This window comes from Micromys minutus, assembly GCF_963924665.1.
Source record: "Micromys minutus genome assembly, chromosome: 9".
Classification (NCBI taxonomy): Eukaryota; Metazoa; Chordata; class Mammalia; order Rodentia; family Muridae; genus Micromys; species Micromys minutus.
In genome coordinates, this window is record NC_137978.1 from 65,889,409 (window position 1) to 65,904,493 (window position 15,085).

A 15,085-nucleotide genomic window follows, 5' to 3' on the forward strand; every position below is an offset into this window, starting at 1 on the left:
GCCCTCACATCTGAGCCCAGGGCTGGTCTAAACAGCTACGAGTCCCTTGGAGTGTTTGGAGCCATCCATCGGTGGCCAGGGTTCTGGGCCTGGGTCAACGGGTCAACAGGCTGTCTCTGCTCTATCAGACGGTCACTGTCTGTGTCTTAGAATGTCCTCGGTTAAATGTCACACCGTCTCCGGCTATTCGGCTGCCCATCTGTGAACCATCTGCCTACAAGTTGGGGCCTGGCCTGCTGGACTTGGGGTCTGGAGAGGCACTGAGGCGGGGGTGTCTGCTCTGCGTGAGACATTCTACAAGAATGGATTCCTGAGTTCCCCCTTCTAACTTGTTCCTGTAACCAGCAGGAGGCTGGAGGTGGGGAATGTCACGGTAACATTAGAGTCCTGGCCCCAGCTTCGGGGCAGCCAGAGGCTTGTCCCTCCATGTGTCTAGCCTAGAGGGACGTAGGGCAGATAAGTGTTTATTGATTATTGTGTCGTCTTTCTGTGCCCGCGCAGCGGGTCCCTGCAGACGCCCTCAGAGCCCACCCCTCTGCCGGCAAGTCGCCTTGCCAGCAGAGATTTGGGTTTCAGGTTGACCAGGCATTAAAGATAGCTCATGATTTGAACTGGCTTAGTAAGTTAGATCTGGGGAGCAGCCTACACCCCAGTTCTTGTGTCTGGACGTGGCTGTGTATAGTGAGATTGGTCCTCACACCACAGAGCCCGGATACCCTCCCGCATCACCTAAGCCTCCTCTGAAAGGAGGGAGTGATGGTTGAACTGGTTCAAGGAGCAAACTGAAAGATTGGATGTGGCCTGGTGAGCCACTTCATCTAACCAAGTGTTGGTTACTTCCTGCCTCGAGTGCCACCCACCCCCAAGTGCCACCTACTCTTTCCCTTGACTTCTTCCTCACCCAAGCTGGAATCAGGCTCCCCAGACCCATGGCTTCCCAGGTAGGCTGGACTGGAGTGTCTGTCTACTGCCCCCAGAGCCTCACCGTATCTGAACTCTGGGAGTCTGGAAGTCCTTATTCGTCAGTGGCATATGGAAAACAATGCCAGTGGCTCTGCTGGGCAGTGCAGATTCCCAGCATTCCTCTGGTCTGCCTTCTCCATCCATAGGGCTGACCAATGCCTTCTGGCTGGATCTGGCATCACCCCTGCTGATGTCTGTTCCTGCCTGGCAGCAATCATTCAAGGGCAGATGACCAGAGTACCTGCTGCCTCCGGGGCTGGGCAGTGAGGTGCCATTCCTAGGGTCTCTCCAGAGCCGGCAGGGAAGGCTCACCATAGCCATGAAATCATCTCAGAAGCCCCTCACATGGACGTCAGATTGTGGGTCGAAGCATCCAGTGTCAGGATGCAATGGTGTTTGGGGTAGGCAGGTTCTTCTTGCTACCCAGGGGCCTCTCTGTCTAGCATTTCCGACTTTGGTCATTTGCTTTGGAATGGTGCCGTAGATCAGAGCCTGGCTCTGCTGACCCCTATATTTCTTAGAGCCCAGGAGAGGGGATTGGAAGCTCTGTACTGTAGGGTTCTAGACAGGTATTGTTAAGGCCCGGAAAAGGGCAACCCCCTAAAGACCAACAGAGCTCCAGAGAAAGACTTGCCATCTTCCCAGCCCATTTACACCTTGTCTGGGAGAGGGATGCTTTTGGATGTGTGTTAGAGGGCATGTCCCATCCTCCTCCCAGAAGCTGGAGTTTGTAGCCTGTGCTCTGGACCTGGTGTGCTGTGTCAATGCTCTTCCCAAGTGGGACATGGACATACGGAAGCTGAGCACAGTGCCAGCAAGCTAAGCAGACTGGCTTCTACTTGCTTGCCCCCAGGCTTGAGGTAGACAGAAGGCAGGAAAGGACAAAGACCAAGGCCTAAGCTGTCCATCCACGGGGGGGGGGGGGGAGGCTGGTGTCCATTCGTGGGCCTTACTAATGCAAGGCAAACTCTCTACCACTAAGCCTTACCCCCAGCCGCCTTTGAGACAGGGTCAGACTGAATTTACCCCTGCTCCTCTTGACCTCAATCTGTGGCCCAGAAAGGCCTTGAACTTGGGATCTTCCTGCCCCAGCCTCCTGAGAAGCTGGAATTGCAGTCCTGTGACTCTAGGCCTGCTTCTGTGTTACCGGATGAGGCACTGGAGTCTCTGTTTGGGGTCTCTAAGGGTAGACCAGGTCTTTGCAGTCTGGCAGAGGTGGGCAGAGACAGGGGCATGGCCAGAGAACCAAGTCTTAGGCAGAGGTGGAATGGTGTCTCAGACATGGATGAGCCTCAAGTCCTGCATTCCAGCTGCATCTGCCTTCTCTCTTCCCACCTCTTTCCTGCCTCCCCATCTCCCCCCAACCCCCGTTCATGCCCCAGTTCTGCGAGTTTGAGATGATTGGAGGTCTAAGTCACCTCATGGCCAAGGAGCTGCTGAGAGCCAGGAGCCTGCTGAGCTCTTTCTCTGTCCCCTGCCAGCCCAGCCTCCTCTGGCAAACATGAGGCTGTGCAGCTTGTGGGGCTCAGGCTGCCTGCGTGTGTGAGCTTAGGATGCAGGAAATGAGGCTGTCCCAGGAGGGAGGATTGCTTTGCTTGCTCGTGAAGGGAGGTGTGTGCAGAGGTGATGTCAGGGTGAGCCCAGAAACCACCGAGAGTGATGAATTGTCCCCATGAAACCACGGGTGAGACTGGCCGGAGGTGTCCTGGCCCCAGCCCTGAGAGCTGGTCCAGGCTGATATATGTCATGTTCTGGGAGGCTCTGCTGAGGCCGGGATCAGATCCACTCAGCTGGTGCTGGGCGGCCATAGTAACACCAGCCACTGCTTCTGCGTTGCTGGGTGGCATCTGGTCTCTGCCCTGTACTAGTCCTTCTGAACAGGTGGGCCCAGGCCTGTGTGTGGCAGACCTGTCAGGCTTTTCCATGATTCTTATTTCATTTGTTTGGTGTGTGTGTGTGTGTGTGCGCGCGCGCATGCGTGCTTGTATGTGTATTTGTGTGTGTATGTGTGCTTGTGTGTGTGCTTGTGTGTGTGTGTGTTTGTGTGTGTGTTTTCATGTATGTGCGTGTGTATGTGTGAGTGCTTGTGTGTGTGCATGTGTGTGTGCATGTGTGTGTGCTTGTGTGTGTATGTGTGTATATTCATGCACCTGTGTGTGCATGTATGTGCATATATGTGTGTATGTGCACATGTGTGTGAGCGTGCATGCATGCACACGTGTGCAACCTGTGGTGGTATTCAGAGATGCTTGTCTACTTTCTTTCTTGACAAAGGGTTTCTCATTGTTCTGGAATTCACCAAGTAGGCCAGCAGCCAGTGAGCCCCAGGAATCTCCTCATCTCCCCCTTCCCAGATCTGGGACTACACATGGAGGCCACCCTGCCTGGACTTCATGCTGATGAGGCAAGCACATCAGAAACCATCATCCCAGACCCAGCGAGGCTTCTTTCTGCACATTCAGTCATCTCTGCCCTCCAGGGCTCGGCTTTGGTGCCAGTGAGGGTTGAGTGCCTCCTTAGGCCCCCACGAAGGTGTGTGTCTGAGCCTGGGCCTCTGTCAGTAAAGCGTGGTGAACAGGACTCTCAGCTCTTAAGTGGCTGGAGGAATCAGGAAATGCTCAGAGGCTGAGGCCAGCATCATTCCTGCCAACTGCCAGGCCAGCTTTAGAGGCAGATCATAGGTGGAGAGGTTCTGCTTATTTTCCAGCACTGCCTGTGGAGGGCTAGCCTGTGCCCTGGGTCATCACACCTGGGTTCCAATGTGGACAGGTCTTTCATCAGGCCTGGGGCTCCCAGAAAGTTCAGGCAAGCTCCAAGGCCATAGTTTACCTTACCTTGCTTCCTGCCTCTGCTGCCCTTTGGCTTGGAGTTCATTTCTGAAAGATTCCTACCTGTAAGATGGGTCCAGTCCTTACAGTAAACTGAGTGGCCTGAAGGCTCTTGTGATGTTGTAACAAGGTGAATTACTCTGTCTTAGTCAGTGGCCAAAGCTTCTCAGGGGGGAAGGGGTGAGGCTTGGCAGCCCTTCCTGATTCAGGTCTCTAGGCCTGCCTTTCCATACAGTGTGGGACTCTCCAAGAGACACACTGGAGTGAGGAGGCTCCTCCCAGGCTCCTGTCTCCCTCCCCCAACTCCACCCCCACAGCTGTAGGGGTTTAAGAGTAGAGCTGAGATTGTCTTGGAATGTTCGTGAGAAGCCCATGAGCTCCAGCTCTTCATGGACACTATGTCATTGTCCCTAAGGAGGCTCCCCCAAATCAGGGTTCCCAAGAAGCTTGTCTCACCCACTCTCAGCTGTCACCGTGGCTCCAGTCCCATGTGTGACACACCCACTGATGCAGGCTTGTTGTTCTCCGTCCCTGGGGAGAGGAAGGAACGTGGGAATCGAATTGCAGCTCCGATAAAGGTTGACAGCAGCCGACCCAGGCCTGCTGTGCGGGTCCGGTATTGCTTTAGACCCGGATTCTTGTGGCCACGTGTCTGCATTCCTTTTGAAGCAGAACCTGGATCCCAGGAAGCAATGTTCCTGCGGAGTCTTCCCTGGGTCTTTAAGTACCTGTGGATTTTGTACACCTTGGGGTGGCCTGGCCTCAGTGGACAGGAAGAACAGTGACTGAAGGTCCCTACACTCACTATACTAGGTCAGTGCTGGTACCATGTGATCATCCTAAGGAGGCTCTTTTCCAAGGAGGCAGATGTGCAGCAAAGGCCTCCCAAGCGTCATACATGTTAAAGAGCTGAGCCGGAGGACAGAGAGGATCAGTAGTGGCTGCTGAGAGTCCCAAGCAGGGATGGTGACCCCAGAGCTGGCTGGTAACCTCAGGGCCCCATTTTTGGCTGCTTGCATGGCCCCTGCTCCTCCCAGCCTTTGGGAACATGAAGGAGGCGTGTTCCTTCCCCGTCTTTCTGGCCAGCGGTACCTGGCACACAGCTGGTATTTGTGTCTACCGATGTCCTCTGTGAACTCGGGCGCTACATGTAATCTGCAGAGGCAATTATAAGAAAGTCTAAAGCCGGCAGCCCCAGACTCGAGTGCCGTCAGTGAGGAACAGGCCTCACCAGGTGCCAGTTTTGCTGGCCTCTGTCCTGGCTTTAACACCTAACGCTGTCATTAGCATCAAATGAGGGTCTCAGTTGTACAGAGCTCGAGGGTCGGGGATGTGGCCACACACCTGTGGGCTCTAAGAGTCGGCCATGAACCTGACCTTCCAGCCATAAAGTCACACCCTTCTTTCTGCCGGAGCCAGAATGAGAGTTTTCCCAGTCCAGTGTCCTCTGGATATGACAAGGAAACCCAATTACAAATGTGATCTTTCCAGGCCAGCGGCAGGTTTTCCAGAGACGCCTGTGGCCAGGGCCTTCCTCCATCAGAGGCGCTGAGAGTTGAAAGCTCTCATTTCCTAATGCTGGCTCACGCCCATCCCTCTAGCGAGCAAACTGGCAGGTAAACCCCTGGTTGGGGCCAAGGCAAGAAAATAATAGCCTTTAAGGTTCGTGCATTGCCAGCCCAGTGGCAACCGTGTGAGCAAGGGGGGAAGGGTGTTCCATCTCCCCAAAAGTCAAAGGTCCTGGGGCATGGCTGGAGGACATCAGTTCAGGCAGCTGGTAGCCTCTGGTAAACACCAATCCCTTTCTTGCCATAAGTCAGTCCTGTGGGCTCAGGCAGACCTGCAGGAAAGAGCTAGACATGGGAGTCATGAAGGTTTGAGCGCTGACTGAGGACAGTATGACTCAGGGTCCCCCTAGTCCCAGGGCTGGGGCTTAGAGCACTTGCCTTACACGGAGCCTCAGGTTCAGTCCCCAAGGGTACAGATTTCACAGTTGTTTATACCTACAATCTCAAACTCGGGAGGAAATGCGGGAGGAGTATCAGAAGTTCAAAGTCACCTCCCTTTATTTTGAGGCCAGCTTGGGCCTATGGAGACTGTCTCTAAAAACGGCCCACCCCCTTTATAAGAAGCTGCGTTTTCAAACTGAGCCTGGGGGAAGGAATCAGACAGTAGAATGGAAGTTGTAGGAATCCTGGCCAGTATCCCACAGGATGCTAAGTCCCTGAGTTGAGAAAAATAACCATCGGATGACGTAGGGAAGATCTTCTTTGGTTCTGGAAGCTTGTACACGGGACCAGGAGTCTTCTGGGCTGGAGAAAGGGACGCTCAGGCAACCCTTCTCTTCTGGACTCCTGGTACCTCAGCGGCTTTACTCCCTAGGGATCTAGGTCTCCCTCTCAATAGTTAAGCGTTTGTCGGATAACAGGGATCTTAAAACTGCCTTAAAGAGCGGCCACGTCTTGTGGCCTAGAACAACTCATTCCCGCATGTCTCCTGGAAGTGAAGCAGCTGATAGGCCAGCCTGCCTGGCTAGCAGAAGACAGGACTGATAGGCCTGGTTACAGACCCTGCAACTCTGGGCCAGCTGGGGCCACGTGGGAATGGGGGCGGGGTAGGAGCCAGGGCAGGGCAGGAGCAGGGGGGTGAAGGGTGGGGGCTGTACAGGACAGGAGACAAGAGTGGGGGTGGGGGGTGGTACAGGAGTGGGGGCAAGGGTAGGGGTGGTGGTGGGTGGTACAGGAGTGGGGGTGGGGCAGGGGCGAGGGCAGGGGAACCTCTACTTACCTCAGCAGTATCTCTTCTCCACTTTTGCTTCCTGCCTGTATTTCCATACTGGACCAACCTCTACTTGTCCCAGGCCTCTGGCCTCCTCTTCTACCTTGTTCCCGTGTAGTTGAGCCTTGGAGCTTACTGTTTCTCTCAGCATATTGGTTAAATGGAGGCTGCACCTGCCACCCAGGGCCTCACGGGATACTTTGCCTAGGCCCTCACTCCGTTTTTTCCTTAAGGCATCTTGGGAAGTGAGTCTTAAGCCCGCCCACTCCCCCCAATTTCACTACCCCAACTTCAGACCCTGCTGTGTAGTTGGGTTACTAACTCCATTGAACCTTCAGACTCCAGAATCCCAGCCTAGAGCTCTTTACAGTTCTAGACAGAGTCAGCTGGGGGTTGGGGGGCAGGAGAAATGGGGAACAGCTGCTATGAGGAGACCCATGTGCCACCTGGGCCACTGTGGGGATTTGAATAGTGGACACCCTGCTGAGTCACAGGTCACTGCTGTGAGTCTTACATGGATACAGACTATTTAGAGTCTGCGCTGCACATCACCCTTGGCCTTGGGCAGAACAAGAGATAATGGCCAAGTAGATTCCTGTGGGCATTGTGGGCAGCAGCAGCATCTGGGGCCTCCTGCAGGGAGGGGGGCTGCTGGGCCATGAAGATGACAGGAAGGCACAGTCCCAATGACAGGGCACTGGTCCCAAGCCTCAGTCTTCTGGTTCCTTCTACCCTGATGTGGGCCGGGCCCTGGAATCCAGTCCTTGTTCCAGTGTCGCCCCTTGGCTGCCTGCTATCCAGGGTCTTTTTTTCTTGTTGCCTAGCAACCCCCCCCATCTGCTCACATTCCTCTCCAAGGGCCTTGTCAGGCCTTCCTCCCCAGGAGGCTTCCCTAGTCACTAAGTGCCAGTCTGACCCCTTCTCTGAGAGTAATGGGAGACTCTGGTATCCATGGATCTGTCTTGTGGTTGCTGCTCTCCCTGGAGCCCAGGGAGGTGACTGACCTCCCCAAGGGAGGGAATATGTCCTTGGTAGTGTAAGCTGTCAGCATGCTCTGGGTCCCACACAGCCACAGGCAGCCACAGAGAGCATGATCACACACACTGGATACACTCGATCTGAGATCCTCACGTGGCTCTTGTAGTGGCTCCTGGCATTATTCTGGCTTTGGGTTCTCAGGTGCTTCGTGTGGGCCCAGTGTTCCTTGGGATGTATGGTCTCTAGAGGAGGCCATGGGTCAGGACTGCTCTCCCAGGAGGCCCCCCATCTGCAAGGGGAGGGATCTGTCTCTCTGGTTTCCACCTGGTCCTGCCAGGAATGGCTACAGGCAGGAAAGGCAGCTGGATTCATTTTTCTTCCTTGGCTTGGGTGAGGAGCAAGGACTGGTAATGGATTTACCAGAAAACTCACTCAGAATGATTCCAGGAGGCTCAGCCAGACCCTGTGTGCTCTGAGGCTGGGTGGGGGCCTTGGCACACTCTGCTCCAGAAATGACCTCCACACAGCACAGTAGGAGAGGGGTTGGGAGGAATGTCGCCGTGTCTGGGCTCTGTAGGGAAGCAGGTTGAGATATATTTGGCTGCAGCCTGCAGACTGACCTCCTCTGGAGGTGAAGGGTCAGAAACAGCTAGCAGGTGCAGGTCCATCTGGTCTAGGAGGGGGTTCAGGAATAAGAGGGGTCCTTCGGCTTAGAGAGGCTCAGGTCTTCGGCCCCATGCAGGTTCCAACCCTGTTCTGGTTTCCTTTCTGCTGCTCTGAGAAAATACCCTGGTAAAAAGCAAGATTGGGGGGGGGGGAGGGTTCGTTTTAAACCATCATTGAGGGAAGTCCTAGTAGCAGCAGCTACTAGGTATCTGGTTGCAGCACATCCACAGTCAGAAGTAGAGAGAAATGATGCTTGCCAACATGCTCAGCTCAGTTTCTCCACTCTTAGCATACAGGCCTCACTGTATAGGGAATGGTGCCTCCCACACCAGACTGTATCTTCCTACGTCCATGAATTCAATTAAGACGGCCCTCCGCGGACAGGCCCATAGTTCAGTCAACTCTGACAGTCCTTCATTGAGACTCTCCTCAGATAATTCGGGGTTGAGTTGCATTGACAATTAAAGGTAACTGTCCCAAGCCTATTCCTGGTCCTTCTCCCTGCAGCTGGAGTTAGTATGGGGTTGTCCCTGGCTGGCTGGTAGTCCACCCTGCTCTGTCTCCAAGGGCTGTCTGCACCTTTGCTGGAAGACCTTCCCTTCAGCTCTTTTAAGGTTCACTTGGGAGCATGCCTGGACTGCTCAGCACAGCAGGCACATGAAGATACTTATGGACATTATGCCTACCCAACCAAGTACCTCACCCACCATGGGATAGCTTAGGACATCAGATTTAGATCGTATTAAGACTGTCTCTAAAGGTCTCTGCTTCCTCTTATGTTTTATACCTTCCCCTGCCTGCTGTGGACTCGGTTACTGTTTGCTCCCTCACCAGGCCTTCACAAGCACTTCCACCCGGAGCTGGTCCAATGGGATGCTGCCAGGTGGGAACATGGACAGATGTGGTAGAGGGAGGTAGCCTGGTCTCTTGTAGTCATCTCAGAGGTAGCCTGGTCTCTTGGAGTCATCTCTGAGTTTCTAGGATCCTGGAGGTGTTAAATAGACCCTCAGCTATTATGTATATTTTTAAAAAAGATTTATTTATTATATATAAGTACACCGTTGCTGTCTTCAGAAGAGGGCATCAGATTCCATTACAGATGGTTGTGAGCCACCATGTGGTTGCTGGGAATTGAACTCAGGACCTATGGAAGAGTAGACAGTGCTCTAACCACTGAGCCAACTCTCCAGCCCCAGTTATCTTGTTTTTATGCAGCTATACCTCATCCACTACTACTCTGTGCTCAGCCTGCAGGGGGAGGGGTACTGTCCATCTCTTTGGGATTCAGTAACATGCACTTAGGTATTTGATATCTGAGTTGGACCAGAGTAAAAAGCCACAGGGAATGATTAGTAGCAAGGGTATCCAAGGATGTTGCTGGGAGACAGGCCCACGTCAGGGTCTACTTTCTTAGGTATTGGTGGCCCTAGGAAAGGTCATTTTTACACCCTGACTAGAGCCAGGGGCCTCCTAGTTCTGAAGGAAGTAGTGTTTGGGGGAGTCATGTTGGTGTTGGGGGGGATCAAGACAGAAGACTGGTGGCTGTTGGCTTGGGGAGGGAGCTGGGTTGGCTGGAGGTGGGAGTGGCCCCTGTTGCTGACACAGACATTCCACAGGCAGAGCCACAGCGGGTTTGCATTGGGAAGGCATTTCCCAAACAGCATCCAGACCCCAAAGTCCTATGTCTGGATATGTTTAATGACACTGAGGGAGATGGTGGGGACAGCAGGGTGGTTTTGCAAGTCCCTGGGCTGCGATTTGGGCTAGACAAATGCAGAACATGGGAACGAGTGGCCCCGTTTGGGCTAAAGTAGCAGCTGAAGTTAATAGCTCAGGGGTTTTTTGATTGAGAGGCCACTGGTGGCCATCCAACGTGTGACTACTGATCAGTCTGGCTAGATCTCATGACATCTTTAGGTCTGATGGTGGAAGGACAGGTTCTTCAGGGACCAGCTCTGGACTGACTTAATATTTAGCCTTAGGCATTATTAAAGGGTCCAAGCCTGACCTCCACATTTTACCCACAGAAGGGAGGTGCTGCCACGGTCTCTCCGTGTTGTAGAGGAGGAAATTGAGGTGTCATACCTGGGACATGGGAAAGACAACTTGGCACGGTGCTATAGCAGCAGCTGAGAGCTCACAGCGAGATCTGCAATAGGAAACCGAGAACACTGTTGTGTAGTGGCAAAGTTTTAAAACCCCTAATCTCACCCACGGTGATACAATTCCACGCAAAGACATACCTCTCAATCCTCACCAAACTTCTACCAACTGGGGAACAAGTATCCAAATGCCCAAGACTCACAGGGGACATCTTTCAAACCACCATGACGGGGCAGGCTGGGGAGGAAAGGGTTTACTTCAACTCTTAACTCTCAGGACATATTTGATGATGGAAGACAGTCTAAGCAGGATCTCAGGGCAGAATCTGGAGGCAGGAGCTGAAGCAGAGGCTGTGGAGGAGGGATTCTGTTGTGTGGACAGACTTCTGAGGAGATGCAGCCTTCACAGTGCCTACTCACCCCAGATAGGGAAGCTCGCAACAATCTTGTTTATCCTTTGGAGGGAGGGGCTGGGTGAATCTGGTCAGTTTCAGGGACTTCCTGGAGTTCTTCTGAGTTGTTACTTTCTATCTTAAGGAGCTTCCCTGCAGGATAAAATGTTTCAATCTCAAGGAAACTGCTACATACATAACACAGTCCCTCTTTGGTTGCTGCTTTTGCCTTTTTATACCTCCCAGGACCACCTACTCAGGAGTAGCACCACCCATTCTGGGCTGAGCCCCCCAATATAAATCATTAATAAAGAAAATGCCTAATTAAAGACTAATCTACAGGCCAATCTGATGGAGGCATGTTTTCAATTGAAGTTCCTTTTCCCCCCCAGATAACTGTAGCTTGTTTGAAATGTACATACTCTCATGTGTGAAGACAGGCACACACACATGTGAACAAGTCAAACAAATAAAACCCCATCAGGTAAGTGGTGGTCTATTTCCAGGGCCTTGAGTTTGGGAGATGTCAGAGTGTGTTTTGCCTAAGCAAGAGTTAGTGTCACCTTCTCTGCTACTTGACCCATCCTGCAGCCCAAAGGTTGGCAGCAGAAAACCCTAGCTTATCACTCTGGTGAAGTATTTGACATGAGTCCTGTTTCTCTTAGTGATATGGGTACCGCATCCCAGGCTGCTCTGGTTCGGCTAGCACCCTCCCTTCCAGAAGCTAGTGGGTCCCAGAATACAGTTCGGGACCCTCCCGTCTCCATTGGCAAAGGGGGTACATGTTGAACAGTAGCAAGAGTTGCCTGCCATCCAAGCCCCACCCACAGCATGCCTATTGGGGAGGTTTCTGGAAGCACCCCAAGGTGAGGGCTTGGAGTCTCTGAGGTGTGCTGCTTATGGAGGGGGGGGGGGCTTGCCCCGCAGACCAGCAGATCCCAGACAGGCACGTCTATGCCGTCATGTCCCAGCAGGTTGGTGATATGGTAGACTGGGCCCCAGATTCCAGACAGGACAGGGCAGGTGGGATATTGTGGCACGAGCTTACATGGCTGCCTCTCTTCAGAAGCTCTGGATTGCTGGCCAGCAGGATCTTCTCTCTGCCCTGTGAGGCTGGTGTGTCAGAGGTTGGGCCATGCACCTTTCCAACCCAAAGTCTGGTGACCTGGAGAGCATGAACCCTCTTCCTCCCTGGCAGCTGTGGCTGACATAGCCTCGTGTTCACTGTCGGAAGTGTTCACGGGGAGACACTGGTAGATTGCAGCAGAGCAGATCATGGTCTTAGAATGTCACTGCTGCATCCTTTGTGGGTTGCCACAGCAGTGTCCTGGCAGGGTTTGGGAGCGTGCACAGAAAGGTGTCCTGTCCTCCCACTCTGGTTCAGGGACTCAGCTTAGAGCTGGAAGGTTCCCACTAGGAATTGCAAGGTGACCAAGAATCCTGTCTTGTCCAAGTTTCAGTATGCTGGGCATATCTCTTTAGGCAGGTCTGGGAACAGGGAGGGAGTCCGTGATTGAGAGAGTGTATCGATCTGAAAAGGTGCAGGCTCAAGCTGGAATCTCAGACCTAGCTCTCATGCATGGTGAGCCACAGGGCCGCTGGTTAAGGGTCTGAACAAGTGGCTTTTTGGAATTAGAGGAGGCATCTTCTGCAGACCTTTACTTGTGCAAAGGGCTGTCGCCCCCTAGCTTGTCTATACTGTTCTCTAGCTCTGTCTTGGTGTTGAGGGAAGCTGGGACTCTTTTCAGGCTCTCTTCACGGAGCCCAGTGGAGAGTAGAAAAGACTGGGACGCGGGCTTAGAGGGTAAGGGGGGATGGCGGTAGCATCTCCGTGCCTAGGATTCCAGCCTTGTATCAGGGCCTCCCGCCCTGCCTCCTCCCGCCCCTCCTCCTCTTACTCCCCACCAAGCCTCCTCAGCAGGGCCTCCCAGCCTTGCCAGGATGGCTTCATTCTCTCCTCTGGTTTCTCTTCTACTCTGACCAGGGCACCATGACTGTGTCCATGCATGTTCCTGTGTGCATCTCTGTCTGAAGTTGCTCATCTATGTATGTCTTTTGTATGCATTTGTACAGGGCTGGGGGCTGTTTATACACGTGTCTGTGGATATGGATGTATGTGCCTGTGGTTTTATGTGGATCGTGATTTGATTGTGAGTACGCCAAGTAGGAATTCACTGGGTGGCTGGCGAGGACCCACCCTGGGGGCGGGGCAGGGCTAGGAGCGGGGGCAGCTCCCTCTGGAGTCTGAGGATTTGGCCTTTACCTGCAGGGGGAGGAGGGAAAGCTGAGACCAAAAAGGCAAAAGGGGCGGTACGTGCCAGACCCAGAGCTGCAGCCTGCCGGCACAGATCCTCAGTGCCTCAGAGTTGGAGTGTGTCCGACTCTCTGTGTCTGAGCTGGATGTGTGCTGGAGCCCTGAACAAAATCCCTGAACTCGGGCTGCCCACTGCTTAACAGACCCAGCATGGAGGTGTCCCGGGGCTGGGGCGGGCTAGCAATGCTCTGGTGGTTTCTGGGCAGCCTGGTGGGTGTCACCAGCACTCACTACCGCTATCTGTGGAGAAACTGCTATCCGTGCCACCTGAGCCAGACCGGATATCCCATGAGCACCACTGACCAGAGACCAGGTGGGCAGTCTGGGAGCAGGGGCGGGTGGGATCAGGATGTCCCTCCCTAGCTTTCCCTCCTTCCTTCCCTCCCTCATTCCCTCCCTCTGTCTCTCTCTCAGTTACTTATGTTTGATGGGTGTGATGGGTTTGTTTTGTCTGCATGCATGTACGTGTACTTTGCATGTGTAGTGACCTCGGGGGATAGAAGAGGGTGTTGGAGCCCCTGCAGACCAAGTTACATATAGCTGTGAGCCTCATACGGGTGCTGGGAATCAAATCCAGGTCCTCTGGAGGAGCGGCTGTCAGTGCCAGACACCAAGCACGGCGTTGGAGAGAGCAGGGCCATGTGCGGCAAGTGGTCACTGCTGCTGAGAGGGTGTCCAGATGTGTCCTGAGCAGAGAGGTCACTTGGCTGGAGGAGGGAAATATCCCTGCTTTCTGCTCTAAGCATCTGATGTCCTCTCCTCTGTATCAGCCACTCTGGATTCAGGTGAGAAGGCAGGCTGGAGAGAGGCGCTCAGGGACCATGCACATAGAAGCTTTGGGGTTCTCTGTGTGAGTGTTGTCATTTGCCCCACAAGCCTCTCAGTTCCAGCCAGCAGGGCCACTTAAAGCCTCTGGATTTAAGACTCCAGTAGCCACTGGGATTAGACTCCTTTTATTTAGTTCACCCTGAAATCTAGGATTTGAGGTATCTGAGCCAACCTCCCTCCATGTGGCTATACAAAACTGGGAGCTGGCACCTTCAGGAATGTGACTTGGGGCTGTGATGTTTTGGAAGATGTCCCTGTGGTGAGTCCCACCAAAAAAAAAAAAAAAAAAAAAAAAAAAAAAAAAAAAAAAAAAAAAAGAAAGAAAGAAAGAAAGAAAGGAAGGAAGGAAGAAAATCAGATGCTGCCTGCCTCCTCTGCCATCCGATCTGAGGGTCCATAGCCTCTGGCCCCAGGCAGACCTCTTGCTCAGTGGTTCTTCCCAAGCCAGGCCAGAATGGCATTGCCTTGAAAGTGGCACTTGGGCGTCAGTGTAGCATCAGGAGGTCTCAGCTGGGCATGCCCGGGCTTTGGGGAGCTTGGAGCCCAGTCCCTGCCCCAAGGCTTTTACCGGGCAGCAGAAAGGGGGAAGGCTTGTGGAGTATGACTTACAGGAGTGAGAACCTGGTGTTCTGTTTGCGGCAACAGAAAACTCTCACCCGGTGCCTTGCTTGCTGGCAAGGGGGCCCTTGTGTTTTCTGGAAGCCATGGTGAAGCTTGAGAGAGCTCTGAGGTGATTTCCACAGAGGCAACATTTGGTGGTTGGCTAGCTCTGCCTGTTGTGTGCTGCTGAGCCAGGATTGGGTAAGGATTGGCGCTCCTGGTCTGCACTGATGGAGCTCTTAGTGCCTCCCCGCCGCACTGCCAGGCTAAGCCGGTACTTTTGGGCTTTCCCGGCTCTCAAGGATAGCTGCAGGTTGGCATGGCATGGCAGTGTTAGCATGTGCTGCTTATCCTGTCCCAAGGCTGCCAAGGCCCCAGTCACTGGCAACAGTAGAGAGAAGCTAAACTACTTACAATGACCTTCCCTGTCCTCCCCATACTCCCAGCCAGATGGGCCTTCTCTGGTACTCCTGGGAATCCTGTACACAGTGGGCTTGCCTGCTGCCAGAAGTAGCTCTTTGAATAAGCAGGTTCCATTCTGACTCCCAGGTCCTGCTGGTGGGCATGCTGCATTCAGGCTCATTGTCATTGGGTGAGCAGGAGGATGTCCATGTCAGGGCATCTCAGATTGGTCCC

The 15,085-nt window shown here is 53.5% G+C and overlaps 1 protein-coding gene across 1 annotated transcript in view; it reads left to right on the plus strand.

Annotated features, from left to right (window-relative positions):
* Positions 1 to 15,085, plus strand: part of MEGF6 (multiple EGF like domains 6) — a gene marked incomplete at its 5' end in the record, with an annotated part of 93,894 nt that overhangs the window by 46,244 nt on the left and 32,565 nt on the right. The gene's annotated exons all lie outside the window — the stretch shown is intronic.